Source organism: Lipotes vexillifer, unplaced genomic scaffold (assembly GCF_000442215.2).
Source record: "Lipotes vexillifer unplaced genomic scaffold, Lipotes_vexillifer_v1.1 scaffold12, whole genome shotgun sequence".
NCBI lineage: Eukaryota > Metazoa > Chordata > Mammalia > Artiodactyla > Lipotidae > Lipotes > Lipotes vexillifer.
The window spans coordinates 4,139,872-4,147,215 of record NW_006796716.1 but is presented as its reverse complement, the minus strand read 5'-3'; positions in this window follow the sequence as shown (position 1 = coordinate 4,147,215).

The following is a 7,344-nucleotide window of genomic DNA, read 5'->3' as shown; positions in this document are numbered from 1 at the left end:
CTGCAGGAATGCCAGCAGATGACAATTAGGATAGTGACCTTCATTCTTCACAGGCCATGCCCCACAGGGAGCCTTCCCGAGCAGTTCACAGCGTGGCTCTTTCAAGGCATTCGAGGCATGTTCTGGCTCCTCCAGACCTGAACCAGCTTCTCATCTCCTCTCTCCCTCTCCATCCAACTCAGAGTGGAGCCTGAAGTCCAAGGTCAGCAGAAAACCAGCTCACAGACATGAACAGGGCAGGAAAAGTGCTCACGGAGCAACTGGGTCAAAGTTCAGCACACCCATCCTCCTCCCCAGCTCACCGCCAGAGGCTGCAGCTCTCTGTCGCCAGGTGACCCAGCCTCCAGGCCTAGGGGAACACTGACCAGCTGTCAGATAGACTCCTTCAAGTGTGATAAGGGGGCTCTGCCTCCAACAGCCCCCCCAGGGCAGCAAGTGCCTGACATTTCACATCACTAGCTCATGGGATCTAAGGTCATAGTCTCAATCCTAGAAGCACCCTAAGAGCTAGTAAAAACAAAACAAACCCCAGTATCCCAGGATTCCAGTTCAAGATTCCAATCATCAGGGGTGAGTCTGGGTCTCAGGACTTTTCAAAAGCTCTTGGCGGGGGTGGGGGATGAATTTGGAGATTGGGATTGAAACATACACACTACTATATACACAATAGATAACTAATAAGAACCTGCCGTACAGCACAGGGAACTCTATTCAGTTCTCTGCAATGACCTATATGGGAAAAGAAGCTTAAAAAAAAAAACAAGAGTGGATATATGTATATGTATAACTGATTCACTTTGCTGTACACCTGAAGTTAACACAACATTGTAAATCAACTATACTCCAATCAAAATTTTAAAAAAATTTAAACAAAACAAATGCTCCTGGGTGATCCTCAGGTGCAGTGGGGGGCTGAGAACCACTGGATCAAGGCACAGAATGTCATAATTCCAAAGTGAGTGTGACTCGGGAGTGTTTAAAACAGTGAATCCTTAAGACCTGAGTTGGAATCAGTTCCTTGCTTGGCAGCAGATCTGGGGGTGTGTGGGGAGGGGAGAGGGGATGAGACCAGGGTCAGAAGAGTTCTGAAGGAAAGAGTCAAGGGTGGTGGGAAGGGGGCAGTGGGACATGCAGTGAGGGAGGGGCATGGACCCATCCTGGGTTGGGAAGTTAGGGGGGACAGCTGTGCAGGGGACAGCTATGTGGACAGGTGAGGCACTGAAAAACAGAATGGAGTTAAGAGCTGAGGGCTCTGGAGCCAGCTCCTCTCATTAGCTGAGTGAGCTTGAGCAAGAAATCCTACTCCTTTGTGTGTCGGTTTCCTCATCTGTAGAATGGGGACATTGCCACTCCCCGACTCTGAGCCATAGGAGAACGAACTAAGGTGATGAGTACCAAAGAGGGCCTGGCAGATGGCAACCACTCAGCATACCTTAGCCGTCATTACTGCTGTAGTTTGGGGAAGAGAGCAACTCCTAAAACCCTAAAGAAAAGGCATGCAGACCCCAACACCTTAGAAAAGAATGGAGTTGCAGATCAGAAGCTGCCTCAACACACTAACAGGGGCAGTCACAAATCCAGGCTGCCTGGCACGAGTTTTCAGAGGCTCAGAATCCATCCTTCCTCCAGGCTTACCAGCATGGGAATCCGGGAGGCTAGGGGCCCTGCAGCCCTGACATGGCGAGCCCCTGAGGCGGGGGACTGAGCACAGGGACGTGTTAAGCCTGTGTGCCTCTGGACAGCCCAGTGGTGATGGCCAAACTGAGTGGTTAGCGATAGAGTCTAAGGCCTGAGGAAGAGACCAGAACTGGAGGTAGAGACCTGGCAGCCCTGGCATAGAGATGGTAACACCCTGTCCCGGCCATGACGTAATTCATCTCTAATGAAGTTCCTGCAGGTTCCAGCTTCTGCAAATCCTGCCCTAAAACCTAGAATTGTCTTACTTGATTTCCAGCAGTCAACTGGACATTTGGGGGCTGTGACAGTCCCAGCATAGATGGGCTTCTTTACCAGATGCTCCTTTGGTTCTCCCGGGATCCGCCTGACCTTGGCAGGGGACCCTGTTTTCCCCCCTAGGAGTTCATCTGCCTAAGAAGGCCAGGAAAGGGGGCAGGGACCATTTCTCCCAGTCACTACAAACCGGGACTCAGACCTCCAGCCTTCCACTCCAGCACCCACACCTGGAAGACAGTTCACGCTGGGGCATCCCCAGGGTTGTTTACCTGATTGGAGCAGGAAGGCCCAGTCCCTTTCCTTTCCCCCTTGTTCCCTGGAAGGTGACTCTGTCCCTCGTGCATTGTTTTCTTTCCGGTGGAATTTCTGCTCTTGAAGACTCAGCATTCTGCGTTCCTCCCACCGCTGCCATTCCTCACATCCTGGTTTCCTCCTGTCCAGACAGCGCTGGCCATCGGCCAGGACCTCGGCCATTCATGGAGAGGACAAGGGCTGAGGACAGCAAAGGGTGGAGGTGGGAAGTGGGAAGCTGATCATTCCTCCTTCATTGGAGCCTCAGGCCTCTTCTGCAGGGCCTGCAGTGGTCCTCCATGGGCAGTGTGTCAACAGTGGGAGGCATGTCCACTATGGGTGGCGTGTCCATCATGGGCGGTGTGTCCACTGTGGGTGGTGTGTCCGCTGTGGGTGGCGTGTCCGCTGTGGGTGGCGTGTCCACTGTGGGTGGCATGTCCACTATGGGTGGCGTGTCCACCATGGGCAATGTGTGCACAGTGGGTGGTGTGTCCACCATGGGCTGTGTGTCCACAGTGGGTGATGTGTCCACCATGCGCAGGCAACCCCTCCCCCCCTGCAGTGGGCAGTGAGGCCCAGATAGCAAGCCTGGGGTGGACACATGGGGAGGTTCTACACGGACGGGGACAGACCTTGGACTTCTCACTCCCAAATTAGTTCCTCCCTGGATTGGGTACAAGACCCACCTGGCACCAAGGCAGGCAGGGAGCCCAGACGGTCAGGCCAAGATTGAGGCTAATCTCCAGTGTGGTCTCAGGACAGGGGTTAGGGGTGGGCGCAGCGGGGTGGCAGGCAGTACTGCCCAACTTGTGCCAACTCGCCTGCCCATGGCGCTCCCTGTGGGGTTGTGGAAGGTGGGGAGAGGGGGAAGGTGCTTGAGACGGGGTGGCTCATGCTTCCCCTCTCCTGACCGGGACCCCAGCCCACAGGCCAGTTCCAGGAAAGGGCCCAGGTCTGATTCCTGGGTGTTAAATGCAGCCCAGGTCAACCTGCCCTTCCAGCCATGAAGCAGAAGGGACCCCAGACCTTTGTCAGGTCTGGGCCGCCTCACGTCTGCCACCTCAGCTCCTCTCACTCCAGCAGCCCAGCCCCTCCTCCACCACCCCTGTCCCCCCAGGCAGAGCTGCGATGTGAATGACAGTTACGCATTTGCCTGCATCATCAGCCTTTAATCACACAGCCCTGTTAGTTCCTGACACTGATGGGAGTGGGGGGCACAGCAAGGCACCACCAGGCAAGGGACTCAGGACAAAGCCATGTTATAATTCTGGGTCCTGGGAATAGGAGGGACAGCAGGCATTGCCAGCTCCGAGCATCTGCTTTTAGATCGAATTTCTTAACTTAGTAATGATGTCTTTTTCAAGCATCTGTGGGAAGCCTGGTCCTGCCCTGCCAGGGCCAGACATGGGCCTTCCTTGCTCCACTGCCCCGGCCCCACCTGCTGAATTTCTGGGGTTCCTTACCTGAGGACCTGATTAGCTAATCCCTTCTATCACAGGAGTCTTGGTCTCTACCCTCTACCCTCAGGAAACCAATGCGCTCAAGAGAGGGGACACACACACACACACACACACACACACACTCACACACTCACACACACACTCACACATTTTTTAAAGTCAGCTGAAGGCTACTGATTGCCTTCTTCCTATGGATATAGATATACTTGGTCATTTCATTCAAGCCATCTTTGGAAACCCTAACAAGATAGTTATGGAAGTGGCATCATTCTCCCCATTTTGCAGAAGAGAAAAGTAAGGCTGTGGGGAGTAAAAAAGTTACCCACAGTCTCCTGCTAGTCCTCAGCCCACATCTGCCTCTTTCTACGGAAGACATCTTGTTCATGCCCATGGTGTCTGTCTAGAGAGACTGAAGCATTGGGAAGGGAAAACGATTTGCTCACGACCATGTGGATAACTGGAGCCAGAATGTCTGGTCACAGTGATGACCTCCGGAGAATCCTGACGTGTTGAGAGCAAACACACGTGGCTCAGTAAGCAGTTCTGATTGAATACAGTCTTCCCTCGGTATCTGCAGATTGGATCCAGGACCCCCACAGGTACCAAAATCCACAAAAACTCTAGACCCTTATATAAAATGGTATAGCATACTCTGTCCTGTGTATTCACAGCTTCTGTATCCACAAGCCCTGTATCAGGGGATTCAACCGACTGCGGATATGGTTGGTTGGTTGCATCCACAGGTTCGAACCCGCAGATACGGAGGGCTGACAAGAAGGGAAGGGGAACCTTCTGGTGGTGGGTCTCCTTGGGATGCCTTTCCTAATAAGGGTGGGGTCTCTGAGGTCAGGAAGAGGCAGCCACGGGGATCCAGGAGAGAAAAATCAGGTCTCCGAGGATGACATAAGGGACAGGAGCAGTTGCAAGGAAGAGCTGGGTGCTCTGGAGAAGGGAGTGGGCCCAGGAAGCCAGGAATCAGGAGGCGGGTGTGGACGGAGTTGGGACAGTGTTTCTATGTGGCCTCCAGCCTGCAGCTGGTAGAGGGTGCTGCTTAGGACAGCGACTGAGGTGCAGTCTCTGAAGGCATCTCTGAATGTCACATCAAACCCATCCCAGAAGAGATTCAGAGAAGCTCCTTTCTGAACAACTGAGCTGGAGGATGAGGGGAAGGCAGCCGTCCTGTGACTCCCCTGATCAAGCTGAGGTCGTCCTGTTGCCTTTCCTTCAAACACTGCACTGCTCTCCCCAGCCCTTTCAGCCGCCGCACGACGTGGAGGGGCACAGGAAGAGTTCTGGGCCCCCTGCGGATCCAAGCAAGCCAGCGAGACAGGCACCGACTGCCTTCCTGCTCACCAAGCCAGCTGAGGCTGCCCGGGGTGACTCAGATAGACAGACACGTAGAGAAGGCCTGCTTCCATATGGCGAGGAAGTAAGAGAGAAGGAATAGTCAGTGACTCGGGACGTCCCTGGCTCCCCACTGGCAAATTCCATCTGTTCTGCATCACCAGGCTGCTTCGTTCCTGGGACCTGTGCCACCCACAAGTTCCCCACTGACCCAGCGTCACCACCACCATCAGAAGGTTCCCCTTCCCTTTTTGTCAGCCCTCTGTATCTGCGGGTTCGAACCCGTGAATGTTTATCTGGGCGTCTGCCCAGCTCAGTAAACTGGTTGCGTCCAGAGCCAGGATGCAGACTAGAGCAGGGGCATCTGCTTCAAGAACCTGGGAAGAGGCTGCAGTAAGAGCAGACCTAGAACACGAAAGCCCATGAAGAGAGCAAGACGGAGATGGGATGCCTCGGGCAGAAAGAGTTGCTGCCCAGAGATGGAGACAGGTGGAGAGAGGATGAGAGCAACGGGAAAGGAGTGAATCAGAGTTAGACAATCTATGTACGTGGAGAGAGAAGTGGAAGCAGGATTAGGATCTGACTGGGGTAGACCCGGTAGGAGTGAGAGGCTCCCAGGCCTGCACTACCTTGTTCTGGCTGCCACCAGCAGGCTCTGCGGTCACACCAACCCCAGAAATCACACATGCCATCTGCCCCATGCTTCCCCCTGTGGCCACACTGGGCTCCCTTCTCTCCCTCTGCCTCTTTCTCCCAAGAGAACAGGCTCTTTCTTGCCTGGGGGCTTTGGGGGGGTCTCTGGTGCTCACTGAACACTGACATTATGAGAGGCCACCCCCAAGGGAATACTGCCCCCCAACGCCCCTCCAAGAAATAAGGATAAACAAGACATGGCGACGCACACAGTAAAGTGAAGGATAAGCACAGAAGTGACTGTAAGAGAAGGGGATGTTTGTAAAAGTGGTTCAACTGTTAGGGGGTGTTATAGGGGAATCAACAGGACGTAGGGGATGTGGGTGGCAGAGGAGGGGAAAAAAGCGCCAAGACCAGAAGAGTAGATCAAACTCTACTCCACTTTCACCTGCTGATAAAACAAGCCTCCGTCCTTCCTGGTATGCTGGAGGGTTCAAGACACGTGCCAAATGTCAGTGGCGTCCACATGTGACCCCACAGCTCAGAGAGGAAAATCTTCCCAGGATCTAAAGTCTGCGAAGTTGGCCAGTGGGAGCATGTCAGGTTCAGGGTGAAATCAAGAGGACCTGGCCTGAAATGGACAGAGGGGCTGGCAGCCATTCTCTTGGGTGACCAGCCAGTCCGCTTCCCAAGGCATTTCATCCACTCTGCTAATCACCGAGAGACATCAAAATATATAACAAGGCGCTTGCCTTATGTCAAAATTAACAGCTCAAGTTGTCTGGGTTCCTGTCCTGGTTCTGCCCCAACCGAGAGTGGCTGCTGCGTAGTGAGAGCCTGGAATACGCCGGACGCTTACAATATTTCATTTAATCCTCACAAAAACCCTGAAGGGTGGGAATGAGTGTCCATCTACATACCTACCTCACGTACAACAACTGAGACCCACAAGTTCGGTTTTGCCCAAAGACACATAAGTAGCTAAGTGTCAGAGCCCTGACCAGGCCGGCTCAATGGGCACTGTTCTCCTATTTATGGTATGTCGCTGTGTGTTCTCAAACACATCCCACGGCCTCTCTGGGCCGCAGGTCTCTTGCCTGAAAATTCAAAGGACCGGACCAGATGTTTCTTAGAGCCCTCCGCTCTGAAACTCTATGACATGATTGGAGGAAAAAGCATCCCACGTTGGGGGATGCAGGTTTTACTGTTACGGGAATTTAAGGCGAGATGGCTGGAGGTGGCAGCTGGAGAAAGCATAAAGGAGAGGGGCTTATGGTGGCAGATTAGGGGGGAGTCAGGCTCGGCGGCAGCGTGAGGAGGGACCTTGGACAGGCCGAGGTGGCCCATGTCTGTCGGGCTGTCCCAGGGCCGTGATCTTCAATGAGAAAAAGCTGACACAGAGCCCAGGCCTCGGCTCACTCCTACAAGATGGGGCCGAGAGCCCAGCCCAAACACAAGCTATTTTGGGTGTTGTATTCTTTGGAAAGCCACCAGGCCAGAAATAGCGCTGTGAGTTAGTAGGACCCCGGCCTTCTGCCACCCCCGGCTCTCCCAGTGAAATTACCAAGAGTCAGGAGGCCGGCTCTTAACATTCCAGGGAGCCTGTGTAACTGATAAGAGACAGCCTCTCCTTCCCACAGGAAGGCCTGGAGCAGAGCATTTG